The following is a 23,985-nucleotide window of genomic DNA, read 5'->3' as shown; positions in this document are numbered from 1 at the left end:
GATAACTTCATAACAATGTGTCTTGGCGTTGGTCTACTGTGATTTTGTGTGCTCGGTGTCCTGTATGCATCTACAATTTGTATATCTGTTTCCTTTTTTATTTCTGGACAGTTTTCTGTAATTATTTCATTTAGTAGGTTACTCATTCCCTTGGCTTGAATCTCTATCCCTTCCTCTATCCCGATGACTCTTAAATTTGGTTTTTTTATGTTATCACATATCTCTTGGATGTTTCTCTCATGATTTTTAACCAGCCTATCTGAGTTGGCTGGACTCTTTTCAAGATGATATATTTTGTCTTCATTATCTGACGTTCTGGCTTCTACTTGCTCCACTCTATTAGTGATACTCTCATTTGAGATTTTAATCTGGTTTATAATTTCCTTCATTTCTAAGATTATTGTTTGATTCTTTTTTATAATCTCTATCTCCTGATAAAGATGCTTAACTTCTTCTTTTATCTGTCTATGTAATGCATTCTCAATGTGTTCTTTTGCTGCTTGAATTTGCTGTCTCGTATCCTCTTTAAGGTTCCATTCCATGTGTCTAAGTTGTTCCTTGAGTTCTTTATATGACCATTTTTCTGATGACTCTAGGTCCTCCTGAATATTTAGGCTGTCCTGCATTGTTTGTACTCTTTTTCTTCCTTGTTTTTTCATACTGCTCATGTTGCTTCTTGTTCTGTTTGACTGCTGAGTTACTGTTTACTCCTATAAATTTATTTGATGCTTGGGAGGAAAGGTGTTATCAGGGAAGGGAAGAAGTCACCAAAGAGAATGAGAGTAAGCAGGTAGAATTCAAGGAAGGGGGAATAAGAGATTTGAAAAGAAATGAAAAGACAGAAGAAAAGAAGAAAGAGAAAAAATAGAAAATTAAAAAGAATTAAAAAAAATAATGGTAATAATAAAAATGAGAATTAAAATTAAAAATAAAATAAAATAAAATGAATTGAAATTTTTTTTTAAAAACAACAACAACAAACAAAAAAAATTAATAAATGCAGTCTTAGAGTTCGATTCACTATTCTTCCAGTAGGTGGAGCTGTGCCCACTGGGCTAAGCTTCTCCTCTCAGTAGGCGGGAGCCTGTCACTGTGTAGCAGCTCTTCCTCCCGAACTGGGCGTGTCTCCAATCCTGAGTGCCTAGGGCCTTCTCTTGTGTCTAGTCACTTCCCCACTTTTCCTCGAGCTAGGCCCCGCTCACTGGTGACGCTCACCACAATACTGGCTACACACCAGGTCTGCTGCTCCTGTGAGCCCTGTATTCATGAACGCCTGGGCACACTCTCCCTGTTTGCCATTCCCTCGCTCCCTAAGTTTGTAGAGCTTGGGGCTAAGAACCCCCAGCGAATTTGTTTGCCCTCTGGTAGCCACGCCCCTGGAAGCTGGTGCAAGAGACCTCAGTTGTCAGCACTGGTGGGAGCGGTGGCCGGGAGTTCCCTGCCGCAGGTCCCGTGCCACTCCTGATTCCCCCATGCGGCAGGGCTGTTGGAAGAGCCGGGTGGTCAGGGCCGTTTGCCTTGTGGGCGGGGCCTTTCGCAGAGCAGGGCAGGCGGGAGTTGTTCACAGGAGCGCCGGGGTTGTAGTTTGCGGCGCCGAACCGCTGGATGGGGGGGGGGTGGTTGTTTGCAGCGCCAAACCACCAGAGGCAGTTCACAGAGCCAGGCCGTGGGGGGCCCAGGCATGCAGCGGCTGCTTGCACGTTCACTGCTAGCGTGGGCAGCGGCAGTTCTGCGCGGCCAGCTGGACCGTGCCCCTGCTGGGGGGGTGTCGTTGTTTGCAGCGCCGAACCAGCGGGGGACTGGGGGCGGTGGTCATCCACAGCGCCAAACTGCCAGAGGCAGTTCACAGAGCCAGGCCAGTGGGGGCCCAGGCAGGCAGCAGCCCCTCCTACATTCCCTGCGACGCGTGGGCAACAGCAGTTCGGCTGCAGCCCTCAGGATTGTGCCCTTGCTGGGGGTGGGGGTGGTCGTCTGTAGCGCCAAATCGCCAGAGGCAGTTCACAGAGCCAGGCCGGTGGGGCCCAGGCAGGCAGCGGCCACTTGCATGTTCACTGCTAGCGTGTGCAGCGGCAGTTCTGCAGTGGCCGGTGGGATTGTGCCCCTGCTGGGAGGGGGGGTCGTCTGCAGCGCCAAACCGCCAGAGGCAGTTCACAGAGCCAGGCCGGTGGGGCCCAGGCAGGCAGCGGCAGTTCCTACCTTCGCTGCGCTGCGTGGGCAGCGGCAGTTCTGCGGAGGCCAGCGGGATTGTGCCCCTGCTTCGTGATGGGGAGATTCACTCCTCTGGGACAAACTGACCCCTCTAATAGGCTTACTAATTCTCGGCAGGTCTCCTTTCAGCGGAATTTTGGTAGAAGTTTCGCATGTAGGTGTATTAATAGGTCTCTCTGATCCCGTTACTGCGGAGGCATTGAAAGTGCTGCCTCCTCGCTGGCCGCCATGTTAGGTCCCTCCAGATTGTAATATTCTTAAACAGCATGATGTATCTCAGCAAACATTTATTCTCACTCATTTGCTCTAAACTATATTCAGCCTTGCCACATGTCCCTTCTATAGTGCTTTCATTTCAATACCAAGGCCTTGGTCCTCAGTTACTGGATTTTAATGTGTAGGATAGCTAACACTCTTGCTTGAGAGGTATGTTAGTCTGGGTTGTCCAGAGAAACTAACTGATAGAATATGAAAGACTTAAGAAATTGGCTCACATGGTAGTATAGGATGAGAGGACTTAACATCCAGATCAGCAACTTCAAGATTCAGAAGAGCCAAAGATGTAGCTCCATTCACTTAGGACAGCAGTGGTCTGAGTTTGAGTTTGAATCTGAAGTTTGAATCTGAAGGCAGGGGAAGACTGATGTCTCAACTGGAAGACATCCAGGGATAGAAAATTCATTCTTCCTTATTCAGATATCTTGTTCTATTTAGTTCTTCCATATCTTCTTTGAAGCCCATCAATACTGAGAAGGGCCATCCCCTTTACTCAGTCACTTAAAACACTACACTCATCCAGAAATAGCCTTACAGTCACGAAGAGAGTAATGTTAAATCAAATATCTAGGTACCCCACAGCGAGTCAAGTTGACATGCAAAATTAACCAGTAGGGATGGGAGTCACAAAGTATTGAAGGAAAGATATTTTTAGAACTTAAGACCTATAGAAATGAGTCATAAATCATATATACATACACATATATATGTGTGTATGTATGTATTTTTTGATTGTTGAGAATACCATCCTCTTTCTTATTGACTATTTCTAAGTGCAAATGGGAGAAACAGCCCTATCTTTTTTATGATTGTGCAAAGGCAAACTGGATTTTCTTTTTTGTTGGTGCTAAGTTTTCAGCTAATAGCTCAGTAACTGTGATACTATCTTTTCCCTAATAATGCTATGTTGTCTTGGGGGTTTTGAATGTGCACTCTAAATGTACACTTGAGGGACAGAGAGGTATGAGGTTAAGAGCATAGATTCTGAAACCAAACACCAGAGATGTGTGGATTAATTAGAGTGAGTTAATTAATGTTTAATGAACAAAACAGTGTTTATTTAGGGTTATCAAACCATATTATACTGCTATCTATTAGTGTGTTAAGTATTAACTATTAAAATAAATGAGCAATGAACATTTTTATATATCTATCTTTAAACTTTGCTAGAATTCCCTTAAAACAAATTCCCAGAGATAGGTTAAAGATAGGTACCTTTTAAATATTGAGAGAGAGAGAGAGAGAGAGAGAGAGAGAGAGAGAGAGAGAGAGAGAGATCCAATTTCTTTCTAGAGTTTCTTCCCTTCATCTAAACAGAGCTTAATCACTCAAAGTCTAGTTTGATTAAAGTAGAGTTATGAATGGTGGAAAAGTCTTGGCTGATTTAATTTGAATGTTTTCTGATGTGAATTGATTTATAAAACTCCCTGGATTTGCTATCTGAGTAAGTTTGAAAATGCTCAGGGCTAGCCTGTCCAAACCATTTTTTAATGAAAGATGTTTCACATATATCTCTGAAAGTTTTGAGTGGATTGAGGTAGTGAGAAAAGTCTCATTCCCTTTTCCTCCTCCTTTTTTGTAACTCTTGAGAAATAGAATGAAAAATTTAGGGCAAATTTACATAAATTACAAAACACTTGCAAAAAACGCTAATTTTTCTCAAGGAAATGAACATATAAAGTTGAAATGCTAAAATAAAATATGCAAAACCTCTATTACCTAGAGATTGGAAGTCTGATCAGGGAAAAGAACTGAAGCCCACTTTGTTCTTATCCCACTCCAGGAATGTAAAAGAATCATCTAATCTTTTTTTTTTTTTAACTTGAAGTAAAAAGTAGGCATTTATTTGCTTGTTTGTTTGTTTGTTTATTTTTAATTCCTGAAGTATGTGTACTATTCTCTGCACTGAAGGGAATGCCTCTTGTTCTTTGGGCTCCCATTTAAAATACGTTTTGTGTATGACCAGGAGGCTGGGCAACAATCCAATAAGCAGTTACATTTCATAAATGAATATTTAGATTCCTTCATGAGAGCATGTAATTCACAGTCTAGAAAGTCAATAGTAATGGAAAGATTCTGATCCTGACTGCATCATAAGTCAATCCCCAATCATCATGTGGAAGACCAGAAAGGCATCAGAAACCAATGACTGGTCACCACCATTGTCAAAACAATGATTCAGTGTCCTAACAGTATTCTGACAATGATATTTTGGCACTCTAAGGAGGGCTGATGCACCCTAGGAAACATATGGTAAAGTTGATCTTTGGATCTTAAGTCTTCTGAGGGTTGGGAAGAAAAGCGCTAGAGAAAGCAGCTTACATCTGATTAACAGTGAGAAGTAAACTGTTGTGGTGGGCAATTCAGTTTGCTTAATCAGAAACAAAGAGATATATTTAGTGATCTCTTTTAGCTGAGTATTCAGGTATTCAATGCATATAGGTATAATTTTGAAACACAAGAATATGTGTCATGTTGCTAACCTAAAGAAATTTGATATGCCAAGTTTTCTTTAGAATTTTGAAGCCTGCCACAGACACAGTATTTATTTTCCATTTTTCAGTGGGCATTGGGCATTCTAATAGTTCCTATTTTGAGTATTTCAACTGAACCTTAGGTAAATACTGTATATTAAGAAAATATATAAAATGAAAAAAATTCAGAGAATAATCCTTAATATCACAACCTTAGAAACACTTCTGTGGGATCATCTTGGGTTGCACAATGAGGATGATATACAACAGAATCATGAGGGGACCAGAAAGGGCATATGATTTAATCAAGGCTTAAAATTTTACATTCAACCATGACAATTTAGGGAGTGTGATAGCTCACTGTGTACTCTAGCATATTCTAATTAACATAGGTTTGAATAACCCTTGAAATGGAGAACTCTGAAAACAGAAAATTGAGCCCTATGGATCCCATATTGATAGTAGAGTAATTGACCAGTAAATGCTTTAAAGTCCCTTGAGAAGGTTGATTAGAAAGCAAGAAAGAAAACCAGATATATATTTAGAGACATGTGCAAGCTATTTATCGATCCCAAAGGACTCAAAAATTAAATGGGGAGGCCTTCAGTGAGAGAAAATAGCCTCAGTCCATTACTCTTCAGTATAATGCCATTTTACTTTCCCTGAGCTTTCAGAAAAGTCTTGTCAAATGTGTCATTATATTAAGTCTCCTAGAAGTCATTTGAGGGAAAGTTCTGTGTTTGTGACAAGTGATGTCATGATGGTAGCATGATATTCTTATGACTGTGGGAATAAGAGGGAGTGGTCTGGGCAGTGGTCTATGGACAAAGCAGGATGGCATACAGTTAGATAAGACTAGGTTGAAAACCATTATGCAGACATATATATTAGTTTAAATGAAACAAGAAACTCCTCTTCTTTACTTGCCTTGAAAACTTGTAATTGTTAATTGGTTCTCTTCCCCTTTTACATGTAAGTCTTTTAAAATGCATAGGGATGAAAATTTTGTAAAGGGAGCTAAATTCTGTTGTGGTATAGGAGAAAGGAAGACCATAGATTTGAAGTTTAAATGATAATGAGACTTTACTACATTTGTAATAATGTGTTCTGGTTGTAAGTTTGGTTACTGACATAATTGATATTGATTCCCTACCTCTCTGTACTGAATTAAGAAAAATATCTATTTTGACCAACATTATCCAGATTAGCTTTTGCTACTTTCACAAATTTATAGCCTCTCTCTTTTTATGCTTATGTTGATAAGGCCTAACAAAGTTTGATTTTATTCAAGTCTTTATACTTCAGTAAAAAGGTGATGGCTAAAACATCTACCATTTTGTACTTTAGAAAAAGGCAAACTGCAAAACCTCTCTTCCCTCATATGACTCTATCATTCTTTGACATGTAACTCTGATAAGACTGCCTGCTCTCTCAGTTTCATAATTTCCCTATTTCTAACAAGTCCCAAGTTTCTTCCTTTTCCTTGAGGTGTTCTCCACTACTGAAGGTTCTCCCCATTGCAAGAATCTGAATAAAAATATCTTGTTAATTGTTTGTTTTTACTTGCCTTTGACAGTCTTTTTACTTGCAAAATACAAATTATTTTTTAAATGCTCAATCTCCCCAAAGTGACATTGATTCTTACCCATATCTAAAATTTATTCTGTCTAGGTGAGAGTATGGGAATTTTCCCATCTGGAGTCAGATTCTCAAGAAACATGTTTAAATTCTGCGTATTTTAAAATAATCATCAATCATTTGAAAAAAATGTTAATGATGTGTTTACACAGTTGAACAGAAGAGAGCTGAATGTGCTCTGTAATTCAAAATGTACACACATTTACACAGATAGATGTATGCAATGTGTAAATTACACATACATAGAATGGTATATACTTAAATTAAAATAGTAATGAGTCCTTAATTTATATGTCCACAAGTTTCCTAACTTTATGCAAATGAGAAAAGGAATAAATTATATGAAAATGTATTTGAAAATGAGTTATCTGTACTATTATATTATGGGTCCATGTAAATTATTATACTTTCTTGTTCTTCATATATATATATATATATATATATATATATATATATATATATATTGTATATTATTTCTATGCCTAATTGTTCAGTCATAGATAACACTTGAAAAAAATTGATTCAAACTGTAATATTTATGAGAATGACTAAACTAGGAAACAATTTCAATGAAATTGTGTGGCAAAATATATAATTTGAAGACACCAGATAATTATAAAGATTTGGAGTAAGACTGCATTATTTAAATAATTGATGAATCTAGATATTGTGAAATCTTTCACATTCAATATCTACTTAACATTCACCATAATTCTAGTTTTTTTTTTTTTGTTTTTACAAATAATGATACTGAGGCTTTGAACAAAAACTAATATTTGATGTTGGAATTCTCATCAGAACTATTTGATTAATGAGTCTATACTCCTACTACATCATGCTTCTCATATTATATAATGTGGAGATGATCAAAATAATTATGTTAATAAAAGTTACCAGATTATTCATAGTCTATATTAAAAATTGATAAAACAGTATCTTTCATTTCTCCCTTTATTACCCTTCTATGATTTACATTTGAATATTAGAAAAATGTTTCTGATTATATGAAGCATTATATCTTAAATGCTTCTCTGAGGCTTCTTTGTTCTAATTGTTCTCATGTAGATTAAGTGATTTAATAATGTTGAACTAGTCTAAAGGGATTCACTTTGAGCAATATGTATAGTGCTTAAATAACAAATGTTTTAACTGGATGTCCCATAATTGTATAACAATTAGCATAGAGGATATGTTGTAATGTACAACATTGGTTTAAGTTGAACTTTATATTAAAAACATAGTGAACAACAGAAAAAAATCAATTTTATTTTTTCATCTACTCTTCATTTCATTAGGGCAAAGAGTAGTTTTAAACAAGTACAGAGTCAATATCTGTTTATAGACCCTAATTTTCTTATAGAATAAATAAAACATATATACATAACAAAATCTTTATTATATATGTATGAATCTTTCTATTTTAGAGAATATTTGGGGTGAAGTTGGTTAAATCATTTGAAAGCATTATTTTTCATTTTGATAATTAATTTTAAAAGTTAGAGCTTGACTAAAATTAATTTTGAAATAACTTGATAATCGTTAAGAGATAACTTTGAAAATGAAAACTACATCAGAAATATTGGTGAAGGCACCATGTTCTTTTTCAGGTTGGTTATGTTCAGAATGATGCTCCTAGATTTAATCAGTTAAGCGTTAGTACCATGTATAATGTATAAATGGAGTCAATGAAGTGTGGACTGGTAAAAGCTCCATAGCAGTAATGTATGCACCATGCGATGTATATTAGGCTATCATTTCCTTTGACTGGATGTCTTTTCTTCAACTCCTAAAATGCAATTTCCTGGCCTTTCACATTTAAGACAAAATTGTCAGCACTTGAAAAGTAGGCAGAAGAAAATTCTGTTATTTGTCTGTGGCCAGATGAATTAGCCTAGCTGAGGATCATTTCTGGGTGCTAACTAGGTGATGGCTCATCTTCATTTGTCATTCTCTGACTATGTTGTGACCTATTCAAAGGCATCATGTAAACGTTATTTACTGCCTTGCTATAGATCATTCATGGGCCTAAGAGCTACATCAGGGGTTGTAAAACATGCCTGTGTCAGTGCCATCTGCTAATGGCATCATTTAACCCTAGCTTAAACATTTGCACACCCCATCAATTGAGGGGAATGATTAAATAAATTCATTCAGATACAAAGAGATTACAAGTTCCTGGGCCAACAGCTCTCATTAATAAATAACCTCCTACCATTCCCCTCAGAATAAATGAAGGAAAGTGAAGGCCAGGGACAGAAGTTACTTTGAAGGACGTGTTTTTACATCATACAACTGGAACGATGGCTTGTTGGGGGATCTATTAATGTGGACTTGGATGAAAGGGCAAAAGAGAGGTTAGGACAGTATAACATGCTGCAAGGGAAAGTCCTCATGCTGCTTGCTGACTTGAATTTTGTTATTGACTGCTTTTCTCTTCTTTGGTGCTTTAGAATGGTAAGCATTATTTGCATATCAAAGAGAAGAAACCGTCTAGGAACTTTGCTTTTTTCCTGTCCAACCTACCTAGTGCTCTTAACTGGGTGGAAAGTTGGGCTAGGGTGCCCTCTAATGTCTCTTCCACTTGTTACTAAATTGCCATCTAGCTTTTAACTCAAAGGTATGAAAAGGCTGCCTTCTGCATTGAAAAGAGTTCCAACAAAATAATAAAGACTGAGCTGCAATTGCCAATATTTTATTTCTCCTTTCTAAAAAGAAAATTTTCACATTTTCTATGGGGATAGCAAGCACTGGATAGAAGGAACACAGAAATAAAGATAGGGAAATCATATTGTCTTCTTGAATTTATAGGTGATGTGCAGAGATAATGTGCATGTAGCTTTTGCATCTTGGTGCAGTGCTAAGTGAATTTCTCCTGGTAATTAATGAGCAACTGAGCCAGGCTTGCAGGGTTGAATTTAAGATTTTTCTTTGTCATATGGCTTTTCAGAGAAAAACAAACAAAAACAAAAACAAATCAAAACAAAAAATCAGTGCCTCTATAGTCCTCTTATCTAAAATAAAAATCTATGGAAATTCAAGCTAGGCAATTTCATATTCCAACTCCTTTCCTTTCCTATTTTCTAAATTGATTTGAATTAAATTTCTCTTTCTTTATTGTTTTAGCCTTACTGATATTCTCTGCCTAGCATTCCAGTGTTGTTCCACCATAACTTTATATATTTAGGATGATCTTGGAACTAGACAAAAGATTTGAGAGGCTCAGATTTAAGGATGATAATTGTCATGTCTCCTATAGAAAACACCCAGTTTCTTGAGGCATCAACTGAAGATCAAGAGAAAAAAAAATCACATGCAACATGAGGTAATCATATGGTTAAACCCTTTCATTTTTCTAGATGATTGGTCTTAAGAGGAATAGAATGAACAATGGGAGGTATCTCCATCTTGCAGAACTTTTAGCTCCAAGTAGCCTAATATACACTTAATATTCTTTGCAGGGGTGAAAGAAAGCTAATTTTTTAAAACCAGAGAGACAGTGTTTGAGTTCTAACTTGTCAGAATTATGTGAGATACAGGCTGTGAAACTCACTGTATACTGTATGTATTCATAAATTATAGGTTCTATTGCCATTTGTATTTCTTTTGATGTGGACATCTTCCACATTGTTTGCTCCCACATTGCAGATCAGTAGATTGAATAACAGTGTGATTGCTCAAACACGTGTATGCATTTGAGTTTTTCCAATTCCCACAATCTTGACACTACCAACTAGGAGTTCATTAACCCAAATACATTAAATGACTACATATCGTGTCATATGATATCAGTAGATTTATGAGGAAATACAACTCATAAATAACTTCTCTTTGAAATGCCCACTTTCATCATTCATGTCCATGAACAGGTGGACAGAAGTTTGATTTTGCTACCTGTCTAAGGTTTTTCTTTATAGCTTATGTTCCCACTATCTGATGAAGGAAAGGTCATTCAATACCAAGTACTGTATTCTAGAATCAACACTGAGATGCAGTCTGAACTCTTAATCTGGAAGTTGGCATATCATCCATATAACAGCTATGGGTTCCAGCAGTATTTTCTGCATCACTAACATATATGTTTTTAAAGTTTTATTTTTTGTTTACCTCCAACCAAAACCAAAGTCATACCCTAGAAAATCTTCATTTTTATAGGCTTTACTGAGATATCATTGATATATAAAAGAAAATAATTTCTTCTTGTTCTCTTCCATTAATTAAAAACTAGATGAACAAAACCAAAAAACAAAAAAAAAAACAAAAAAAAAAGCAAAACAAAAACCCTCTGCTGTCATTATTAAAAGTTGATAGCAAGCTCTGTTTCCTAGAGTCATTAACAAAAATGTAAAGCATGATATATTACCCACATTTATTATGAATTCATTACCTTCATGTGAATGTTATAATGGACTGGAGGTACTTTTTATTCTTATCTTTGTTCTACGATCATTTGTTTTTTCTTGTGCCATAGACACAAAAGAATGACTCATCTTAATTTCTTAAACTTGGACAAAAAGAAAATACACAAGTAATGTATCTTTGGCATTCTAACTCACCATTCCTTCATGTCATCCTATATTACTGTACTTCTTAACACAAATAGGTATTGTATTACACGCTGGTTTTCATTGTCATATTATTTTTTCCTGGAGACTTAAAACTTTGATGAACTTAGTAACTTATATTCACAGATCCTTATTTCCATGAGAAAAACTCATCCTTTTGTAACCTTAGGCATTGCTTTAATTTTTTTATTCATTCAATATTTATTGTATCTGTTGTAATCTGAATCATGTTTAACTTCCTGCAGCAAATTCAATGTGTTTGGTAAATTAGGTCCTTAGGGGAATATACAATAGTTTGGAAAATAAAGTTGACTAATGTGACCTTCTTTAAGCCTCCTAGGTCTCTGATTTTCAGCCTTATCAGACACAGTAACCCCTCTTTTAATATTTCACTTCTTGAAATGAAATCATGCATAATACAGCTCACTTGCCTTATAAGAAGTCAATATAACTCCTTACCTTTAATGCTGAAAAGAAAGAGGAGAAAATGAAGTTGTAATAAAATAATTTGTATTTCAACATATGCATACCAAGTGTTCCTATTCTAGAAAATTCTGTGAAGCAATTAGATGTTCACATATAAGCAGGTCCACTAGGAATACACAATTACAAATGAAGGTTAATATTGGTGTGTTGTATTAAACTGGCAAGAGTAATGCTCAAGTAGCTATTTCCTAAGTACACAGATATACTTCCCATCAATAATACGATTTCTAAAAAGATGAACAACTCTTGAAAAGACCCTAAAGAGCATTGTCATGAATAATACAATAGACGTTTTGTTTAGCATTTGCTTTATTTGGAAAGCTCAGTAGATCAAAACTGTGCTACTGTGTTTATGGTGATTGAAAGGCTAGAGAATATTAAAAAAAATATATAAATTCTTCTGATCAGCCACTTCTAAGACTCTAAAAACAAAAGTGTATTCAACAACCTTGCGGAAGTTCTAATGGTTCTGAGAGATGATCTTAAATAGAACCCATTCTGGAACTTTTAAACTGAATAATATTCACCAAAATAGTATATTTCCTTTTTAAATACAGAAAACAGAATATTAAAAAAGAGATTTCAAATGGTTGATTAATGCCACAGCATTTATGCCAAATGATTTGATAATGAAATGTAGCCTGAAAAGCTCCTATTAAATTCCTCTACCCATTCTCCTAATAGACTCAATGCTATTATATGTAAAGGAACCTCTTGTAATATAAATCCAAGGAAACATTTTTTAAATGTACATTTAAAAAAATATTCAGCTTGCCAAGTTGCACTGGTTCTTTGTGTTATAAATAGAGATTTCTTTCAATGTACATTTGATAAACATTTTCAAGATTATTCATAATGAAATTGACAATCTTTTGTAAAATGGAGGTCAGCAGCTTTGCTGAACTTTACAGTCAAACTCCTCAAGAAAAAAGTGAACTACATAAATTAGGACTGCATATTTAATTACAGATTTATAATTACTAAAATTAATGATGATTGAAATAACATTTCTTTCTTTTTTTAAGATAGAGAGAGGAGAGAGAGAGAGAGAGAGAGAGAGAGAGAGAGAGAGAGAGAATGAATTTTTTTTAATATTTATTTTTTAGTTTTCCGCGGACACAACATCTTTGTATGTGGTGCTGAGGATCGAACCCAGGGCTGCACGCATGCCAGGCGAGCATGCTACCGCTTGAGCCACATCCCCAGACCAAAATAACATTTCTTATACCACGTATGCTAGTACAGTCTTAGATTCCAGGAGGCCACATCTTGAAAGTCAATGTCATTCCTTTGATAGTCCAGTCAGATTGCCATTCTCATTAGGCCCACCGTGGAGACTGCTCTTCAATACTTCACAACTTTTCATCAGGTTGCTGGCATTTACAAGCAACTCTGAGTCACAGGACCAGATTTACACATCTACTGTAGTTGACATACCAGCCTGGTTTTCTCATAGTCCTATCCAAGAAGATTTGTTTCCACAAATGACTTTAGTATGCCCTCTCCTCAGCCATATGACCCCAAAGCATTCATTTGGTGATAGAAGCTATGAGAACCCATTCTGGATGAGGACTTTTCTCTAAAGAGTTTGTTCATTAAACCTTCAAGCAATAAACATTGAAAAATAAGTCAGGAGTTTGAATCCAGAAAGCACTTAAGGTTTTGAAGAGAAGTGTAAAATATGAGCAGTAGTTGTAGAAATCGATAGGAGGAGAATAAATTGAAAGGAGAAGAATAAATGCACATGAAAATACAGGACATGTGCACATGAAATAACACAGCTAGCTGGCTGCTATATTTTGGAGGAGACTCAATTTGTAGAAATTGATAGGAGGAGAAAGTTGTGATAGTTCAAATTCCATAATTAGTTAATTGAAAATAGAAGGATGAACATCTGAGTCATGGAAACAAAAAGTGACAGAAAAATTTAGAGAAAAGCAATAAAGAAATTACCAATTTGGCAACAGTTTGTTAGACTATATTGTATTATGCCAGACTACTTTGTCAACACTAAAAATGCCCAAAACCCTGAATAGTTTTGGTAGAATGAGCAGGCATTTTTTATACAAAGTAAAAATCTGCCTTAGAGGTTTTCTTTTCTTTTGTTTTTGTTTTTACCACCTCCAAATAAAAGGTATTTGTAATCAGTTAAAGGTTTTAAAAACCTACCTCTAAGTCAATACATTGTTGACATTTTTGAGAGACATCTGGCATTATGCAGTATAATATGGGAGTCAATCTACCTTCATAAGTAAGAGAATGAAGTTGTCACCATTGTTTTGTATACTTCGAATACTTATTAAGAAGGGTGTAGAAAGGAACTGAATAGCCTGGGAAATATGTAATGGGGTAATAGAGAGGGAAAGTTTACCTTGAATCTATCAATAAATACTTACTACAATCATTCATTTGTTTCTAACTCTGCTAAATTGTGTGTAAGAAGTATACATGTAACCTAGCAAGGGAGTTTAAAAGGTTCAGAAAGAAGTGAGCAAGAGTTATCATACCTAGCAAAGTAGATGAAAATACAGGACATGTGCACATGAAATAACATGGCTAGCTGGCTGCTATATTTTGGAGGAGACTCAAGTTTTATGTGTTTATACTAAACTTCTCAAGTTCCTGTTAAACCTGAAAGTCTATAGATCCCTTCTGCCAAGATAAATATTTGTATTTTAATACACCAACGAAGTATTGAATTTTCTTTGGTCTAAGTAGTGACTTGTATCTAAAGATGGGTGAATGCAACTGAAAGTATCCATTTGTTTCCCTATTGCATCATGATGTTGGCCTAATTAGGATCTTGATCTAGTGGTAAGTGAGAAACCTTTACTCAATGGATTATAATTGGAATTAGATTAGTTTTGGTTAGTATTTGTCTCATAAGGCATAGGTAGCTTCTTCATAAACCCAATTGATGGTGCTGTTGGGGCAGTGGATTTAAGTACTGTATTGATCTTTACACTAATGTACTCCAAAAAGGGAAACTTATGTGTGTTCAATAATGGACAGGAAAGCAAACTCCTACTCATCCATCATTTCCTGGTGAACAAGGTGATGCAGGTATTCTCACTGGAGTAGAGAAAAAGCAGTAGAGAAACATAGCAAATTCATAACAAAGGGAACTAAAAAGAATTAAAGACATAACACTGATTTTTCTCACTAAGAATTATATATCTGTTATTAAATTTTCAGACAAAAACATAGAATACAAAATAAAATATCAATATATTTAAATAATTGACTTTTCTTAGCACGCTATAGCAAATGACCAAAATTTGAATTATTCACACAAGTTTACCAGGTTATACATGAATTTCTAGTTTTTTAACTAAAATTAATAGTTAAATCCTTAAAATCACCACGTTATTATCTACACATATGTATGTTGCTTTCATACAATAACAGATATGTCATCATATACATTGATTTTTTTTTAAATTAAATACTTGCTATTCTATTACCCCTTTGAATCTCTTCATTCTCTCCTTTATTACCCTCTGGCATCAAAGAATAAATCAGAGAGAGAAAGATTATGAAGTATTGGCTTAAACAATCCTGGAGTGAAGGCTGAGAAGGCCCACAATGTCCTCTGCAAGCTGGGGAGCCAGGAAAGTCTGTGATGCAGTTCAAAGCCTCAGAACACTTATGACACAGATTCCAGTAAGGGACTGAAGTCCTGAGAACAAAGATCAAAATGGGAAAGAGAAAGTTGGTGTCCCAGCTCAGGCAGTCAGGACAGAGAGGGTAAATTCTTTCTTTCTCCACCTTTTTTGTTATGTTCAGACCCTCAATAACTTGGATTATGCCTCCTTACATATTGGGAAGAGTAATGCAATTTTCTCAGTCTGTGATTGCAAAAGCTAATATCTTCCAGAAACATCTTTACAGACACATCCATACATAATGTTTGACCAGACATTTCAGCATCCCATTGTCTAGTCAAATTGACACAAAAATTTGTGGACACAATTAATTAGTTGGGGGTAAATGTTGGTTTAGTACTGGGTGGTAGATCAAAAATTATTGAGTACCTCATACGTGGCAGATAATAGTTCCTTGTGATTTATGTATTTTATTTAAAGTTCATAACAACAATTATCTCATTTAATATTCACATTTTTCAGGTTAAATGAGAAATTGTGTATATAAGCAACATGATCTAAATGACACAGTTAATAAGTGTCATTAGGTTTGGGATTGGGTTTGGGATTTAAACTCAGGCCTAGGTAACATTTTCCTTTATACCATACTGCCTTTTGGAGGAGAAGAAAGCCACTGCAAAAAAGCCCCAAAGATTAATCTTTCTATGAGTAGAATATGAATCTCCAACCAAAGAAACTGATTGCTAAGGTACTCAAAGTTAACAGTAAAACAGGACAGTATCTTCAACTGAATCAAAATCTACTTAATAACACTAAGATCAGATGTATAATAAAGTCAGATTTCTTAAATAGCACCATATATTTTCTTAAAAATAATAACAAAGTGAGAAAAAATGAATATTAAATTAGATCCCTGTAAAGCAGCTACTTAAGTAAAACAGTAAATTTGGATGAGATTGATAAACAATAGTTAATTCTAAGCAAGCTTGAATGCAAATATTGGAATACTTTTGTCTATGGTTCCTTCTTCCCTGAATGTTCCATCTCAATTATCTACTGCTTTGCAAGCCTCTAATTCTTTCCTCTATCACATCATATTAATAATGTAGATACATTCTAATTGAATTCCAGCATCCCAAATCCCAGTGACATATAGACTGGAACATTCCCTAAGAGGAAAGCTATCAAATTGAAGGTCAGCAAATGTTGCTACTTTTTCCCCCATTGAAACACCTGTGGCTTCTAATTGTTTTTACTTCTCTCTTATGTTTTTAAATATTTTATATAAATTGTATAATATATTTATCAGAAGGTTAGTCTAAGGTAATGTGGTCTGCCAATATGTGAACAAGGTCTTCCTTGTATATCGTATTTTGCAATACTTGTCATCATAATCATAACAAATATGCCACTTTTATCACCGTAAGATTATAGTTTACATTAAGGTTCGTTCTTGGTACTTTATATTCCATGGCCTTGGACAGATGTGTGATATACCATCACAGATTCATTCAGAGTAGTTTCACTCCCCTAAAACTCCTACATGTTCCACCTGTTCATTGTCCCTCAAGCTAACCTCCAGAAACCATTTTTTTTAAGTCTCCACAGTCAAACTATATCCTAGACAGTATGTAGTCTTTACAGATTGGCTTCTTTCACTTATGAATATACATTAGTACTTTGTGATTTATGTATTTTATTTAAGGTTCATCACAACCATTATCTCACTTAATATTAAGTTTCCTCCATTTCTTTTCACAACTTGATAACACATTTTCATTCAGCAGTAAATAATATTCCATTGTCCAAGTATTTCAGTTTATTATACATTCATTTACAGAAAGAAATCTTGGTTACTTCCTAGTTTTGGCATTTATGAATAAAGGTGCTATAAATATGTGTGCACATTTTTATGTGGGCAGTGCCTTTTGGAAAATACTGAGAAGCACATAGTTGAATTGTACAGAAAGAGTGTGTTTAGTTTTGTGAAAACTGACAAACTAGCTTGCAGTGTCACTGTAGCATTTCATATTCCTACCACCAATGGATCAAAGTTCCTGTTTTTCCACACCCTTTCCAGCATTGGTGCTATCAGTCTTGTAGATTTTGCCTACTCCAATAGGTATATAATACTATCTCATTGTTTTACTGTGTATTTCTAGGTGTACATTTTTCATGTTTGATATTGAGTTTCCTTTATGCCATGCACAGGAAAAAAACATCATTTTGCCAGAGACAGTAAATAAATGCCTGGCATTTAGCATTATGGAAATGCAAGGAATTAATAACAAAAACTACCTTTTGAACATCCTGTGTTGACTTTCATTGTTATCCAGCAAAATGCCAATTTGTCCTTGTCCGTGGTTGTATAGTAAAGTTCACCTCTCTCATATGAAGGCTATGTTAATTTTCAAAACTTTACATGATTATAATTGAGACCATTAAGAAAACTTTCATCATAGTTGAAAATAGCTTCATGACATTTGGGGTAAAAAAAACCTTAAGCAATGAGGAATAAAACTTTATTCAATCTAAAGACCGAATACATCTTGTAAAAGTACAAACTTTTGTACAGATTTCAACAAAAGTATAGTTTCCAACCTCACAGAAGAGAAATTCCAGTGAAATATATTGCACAGTGGGATTTACCCTCTAGTCATCATTCTCTCATTGATTCAATAATCATTCATGGGGCACATGCTGTGAAAAGCACCGTGCTAAATGGTGGGAATAGATAATTAAAAAGCTATGGTTCTTGCCCTCAAAGATCTCACAGTCTAGTAGACCATGCAAGCTACATGCAGCATAGTATGGAGAAGGCTATTGTAGACTTCTCCTTCGCATATAGATTGCAGGTAAAGCAAATTTTCAGATGTTACCTAATAAATCAGAGGCTTTGAGGCTGGAGTCCTCCTTAGTTATTTCTTGCAGAAACACTGATAATGAAGGTACATTAAAATATGTAATTACAAGTATGCATTTTCAATAAAAGGGAAAGTGGACCCAAATTATATATATACGAAAAATTAGAGATTTCAAATCATCTATTTAAAGCTTTATTTTATTGTGAGCTCTGTATGTTGCTTAAAATAAAAAGCCATGCTTACTGTAGTGTTTTTCTTGTTTCTGTTGAATTCAAAACATTATCTATTCCAACTTTTTTCTCTGAGGATGAACATTAGAAAATAGCATTGTTCTATAAGGTGTGGTAAACTGAATATGCTTATTTCTACAAATAGATAAGCTGCTCAAACTTGGCAGTACACAAACACATCTGCAGAAAAAAAGAAATTTTCCATAAAAATAAAACTGAAGAGGTATCTGCTTTCAGATATGTGAATATATGAATTATTCTCTGGAATAACCTAAAATTTATATTGTTAAAAGTTTTTTCCTAGGTTATTCTTCTTACTTATTTACTGTAGTTTTGAAACAACATTAGCTTTTCTCTTTATATGACAATATGAAGTTTGATGAAATCAACATTGTTTAGTTTAATGAAGAACACATAGAAAAATTATGTAATTTATTAGAAAATCAGCTAAACAAGTTTTACAGGATTATTTTATTCTTTGATTATAAACAAAATACATATTCCTTGTATATAAGTACATAAATTAGCATAGAATAAAGGGAATAATATTTATATCACCTAAGCACTTAAAAATAATGAATTGATTTCATTTTTTCCAGTATAACTTTTAATTAAATTTAAAAAGAAAGTATTATATTTTTAAATCAGCAAGTATTAGAATATTTAGCAACAAATATGAAGAGACTTGAATAAACTTAACAATCATAAACTACAGATATATTGTGGTTCTCAAAAAACATTTTTGGAAAGGCATATAGAAATAGTAGTAAGTAAACAAATATTTATAACAATTATTTTCCTCTAAGAATTTAACTTAAGGAAAGAGGTTGAATTGTTTTCCTACATTAACTTTGGAGAAACAAAACTGTGTCAATAGATATGAATATTTGTACATCACTACGACTAGTTAATAACTGTATATTGTATATAAGAAATCTACTCAGAAAGTGGATTGTAAGTGTTATCACTCTCCTCAAATAATCAGTATGTGAAGTGATATGTATATGTTAAATACCTTTATTTAGCTGTTTCAAAATGCATTTATATATTACAACATCATGTGGTACAACATAAATATATACAATTTTTACTTATCATTTGAAATAAATATATTTTAAAATATAGGAAAATAATTCACCTTAGGAAAAAAGTTACTTGCATGGATATTCATTTTAGAATTAAATATAAGAAACAGAACTTGATAATTCCCGTGTTAGTGAATATAATATGCTATGGATACAGGGAAGTGAAATCATGAAGGTGGTATCAAAGCACTTTTATAAAGTTCTAAATATAAAAAGTGAAAGCTATAAAATTAAAATTTCATAATTTTCAGCTCTAAAGTCCTTATATGCATATGTAAGCCTATTGAAGATAATGTTTTTAAATTAAAATTTTTAGCTATAATTCATATTGGAACTCTTCTGTTCTTTGGTAATAGTATTAGATGTAGTAAGGATAGTGGGTATTCACCGGCTCGATCCCACTACTGATCAGCACAGGAGTTTTGACCTGCTCCATTTCTGACCAGGGCTGGTTCACCCCTCCTTAGATGTAGTAAGGATAGTAGCACCAATAATACATTTGTAGGAGACATATCAATCATTAAAGTTCTTTGTATTAAATGTTCTTTCTTTTGAATCAGCTAATAAGAAAGTTTAGGTGAGAAAAGTTGATATCATAGACTAGTTTTTGTACTGTTTGCATAGTCAATGGAAAAATATCCTTTGCCCCTTATTGATGAATGCACCTTCCCAGATCCTTATTAATTGTTCTAACACTTACATCAAGGCCATGGGAGCCCACTGTGGAAAGTTCTGAGATAAGGGTACTGCCTTCAATTGCATCCCCAGTCAATGGTTGTAGGGCATGATGTAACTTGGGGCATGTTGCATCAGAAAAGAGGAAACTTAACTTGCTGGCTGCTATCCACTTCCCAGTGCTGGGGCCACAGGTGGCTAAGAGAGCATCTAGTGATTAGCCAGAAGGCATTGTCGTGGGTTGTGATGAAGATACATCATGCTAACAGTAATACAAACGATCCTGGGTTACATTTATTAATTTCAGACAAAGTAGACTTCAGAACATGAAAATTATTAGGAACAAAGAAGTATATGATATGATAAAGAGGATAATTCTTCAAAAACACAAAACAATCTTAATATGTATCTATCTAAAAGCAGAACATCAAAATGCTTGAGGAAATGATTGAAAGAACTGCAAGGAGGACTAGACAAATATAGAATTGTAGTTGGAAACTTCCATATTCTTCTATCAGTAGTTTTCAGATGCAGACATAAAACCCGGAAGGCTTAAACTATCCTTTTGACCAACTTGTTCTAATAGACAGTTAGACTTCATCCAAGCCAGGCACAGTGGTGCAGGCCTATAATCCCAGTGGGTCAGGAGGCTGAGGTAGGAGGATCAAAAATTCAAAGCTAACCTCAGCAATAGTGAGGCCCTGAGCAACTTAGCAAGACCCTGTCTCAACATTAAAAATAGAAAATCAAAAAAGGGCATGGATATTGTTCAATGGATAAGTGCCCCTGGGTTCAATCCCTGGTATGAAAAAAAAAGGAAAAAAAAAAAAGACTTCATTCAATAATATCAAAGTAGATCTTCTCAAGTACATTGGAATATTTGTAAAGATACCTGACCTTTTAAGTCTTAAACAGATCTCATTGTGATACCAACAATATACCTTATATATATTGACAAAGTGATTCTCCAGTTTATATGAAAAGGTAAAAGAAAAGCCAGCAAAATATTAATAGATAAAGATGAATGATTGGCCCTACCCAACTTCAATTATTAATATAATCTACAGTAATTTTGCCAGCATGGTATTGGTGAGAGAACAGGACAATAGTTTAATGAATCAGAATGAAGAGTCCAGAAATACATTCCACATAAATACGAGTAGTTTATCTTTGACAAAAGATTATTAATTTAGAAATCATGTGGAAAGGGAAAGAAAGAATACTGCAAAGACCACTGATAAGTCTGCCAAATCTGAGAATCTCCTCGAGTTCCCTTTTCTGTGTCTTCCAGGAAGTTATGATATGTATATCTGGAACTGAAGCATTTATTATCACTGAGGCAATAATAACCAACCCACCATAAATCACACATTTTGAAATTTACAAAGTGTTTCACTTAAGCTAGTGATGATATACACCATTTCTAAAAATCCAATAGGGAATATAGAGTAGGCTGTATGTTATAGAAAAACCCATGACAACAGTCTTTATTTGCTTGTCCCAAATGCAGGGTGTTCCAGGAGCAGAGCCACCTTCTGACACATCCTGTGTACATTCCTTCACACCTCATTGTGAAATCACACCTTTCTTTTAAAATGTTTCTTACTGAAAATTTACTTGAGTTCCTTGACCCCAGAATCATTTGCCTAAGTTTAGTGAAGAATATCTCAATATATATATAATGAACAAGTTGTAGACCACTGGCACAGTGCTGGCTATTTTTACGTTTGCTCTGGATTCAATTATATGAAATAAATGGAATATAGGAATATTCTTTTGATGCTGCAAGGAATTGGTTTATATAGCACTGGTTAAAGTTGAGCATTGATACAGTACTTTCTGGTCTAATGTAGTAAAAGGCAGCCAGCACACATTTCTAAGCCTCCTTGATCTGACCTATGAAGGTATCAACATGAAAGGACTACAATGACCATCAAGTGTACAACTTAATTCCGTGAGGAAAGAGACAGTTAGTAGCCAGCTATGTACACTCTCTTGTGTCTTTAACTATTCTTCACACTAACTTGTTTGTTTATTTGATAGTGAACCCATGATAAAGCAGCTTTGATTAGTCCAGATTCTCATGTTTACCAGTTTTTTAAAATGCTTGGTCATTTGGTATTGCTCAATTTTAATTCAAGCCAGAAATCACTAGTATTTTGTACAATTCCAATTTCAGAGCATCAATTCGATTAATAGCTGTTCAGGTGAGATTGATTATGAATTGAGATGGCACTATTTGCATGTTCTCTGCAGTGAACCTAGGTACAAATGGGAAGGGGAAGAAACTTTTTCCTTTGTGTTCATGACAGTAGGGAATGTCAATAACTAAATTGAAAACACTATTTGACCTCAAATTCTAGTTTGGGGAAATCTGATAATGAATATTTGTTGAAAACAGAAATTGAGCTGTTTGTCCAGATTCAAGATAAATATAAATTCTGGAATCTAAAGTGAAAATATTAACATTGTTTTAACTTTTTCTGAACAAAAACAGTAGCAAAAAAGGGATCCGTATAGATCTTGGAAAGATCAATGTAATAAGTACATGATGTGATCCCCTTTATGTCCAAGTGGCATGGACTGAACATTATTTTATGTCTGTGTCTCTTAGAGGCTTAGGATATTCCTGCTCTGAATACTGATTTCTAATAAGTTGGAAATCTGGGACCTGTCAGTGCCTAATGCTCACAAAGTTTGAAAGTGTGCTCAGACATATATTCTGTTAATCATCTTAATTGAACCCATAAAAAGGAGAGAATAGATAAAACTCATCACCCTTGCTTTCTTGGCTCTAAAATAATAAAAAGTTCTCCAATCAGCTGCCATTATTGGAAAACCCATGTTTATGTAAAGAAAATTGAAGTTTTTATAATAAGCAATAACTCATGTGCTTACTATTGGTTAAAAGTCATAGTTGTATAAAAGTTTGATAAATATTTACACCATATTTTCTTCCAAAGAAGCAAGTGATGTTGAATGATTTGCTCGAGTATTAAAGAATGGGAGTATTTTACTGCACCTGGATACAAATGGCAGATCTGGAAATTAGATGGGTAATCACAGGGGCAGGAGAGGTAAATTTGTTGCAATATTTCTTTTATTACATTTTCACCATTTTCCCAATCCTCTTGCTAGTCTCAGTCTATAATGCTCAATCACATCCTTTTGACAGATGGTTTGATTTTGTTGTTGCTGCTATTGTTTATGATAGTGATCCTCACAACTATTAAAAAGGAATTAACTGAATGTATGAATTTTAAACAGACACTCATTTATTCAATAGTTCATTAGTCTTAACCACGTACCAGGCAGAGAGCTTTGCAAAAGGATACTTTATTAATGAAAGTAGGCACTTTCTTCAATGTATTTCTTCATAAATATATCGATATTTTGTTGTTTTTTTATAGAAAGATTTTAATTCTTAGAAGCTATGGGAGGAAATGAGGAAAGGGATTCATTTGTTCTTCCATCTGCGGAGGCAATAAATGGCATAATTCTAATCTTTGCTCTTCCAGTAAAAGACAATGCAAATGTTGGGCAAATTATGTAATAAATCTTTGTCTCACTTTTCTCATATACAACACTGGTGTAAAACATAGAAATGGGATGGATATGTAGCTCAGCAGTAAAGTGCTTGCCTAATATGCATGAGGCCTGGGTTCAATACCCAGCACTGCAATAAAAACAAAAGTGATGTCTACACTTTTCTGTAAGGATTAAATTAGTTCATGCATATGAAGTGCATAGGTATGTATTGGGCATTTGGTTGTACCTGCAAATATACTTAGATGTTAATGTATATTATTTTACTTCATCCACAACATATGTGGAGCATTGTTATCCTCATTTAAAATTGGACAAGACATTTGAAATTTAATC

This window comes from Spermophilus citellus, assembly GCF_964194105.1.
Source record: "Spermophilus citellus genome assembly, chromosome: 2".
NCBI lineage: Eukaryota > Metazoa > Chordata > Mammalia > Rodentia > Sciuridae > Spermophilus > Spermophilus citellus.
Note: the sequence above shows the minus strand (reverse complement) of the source record.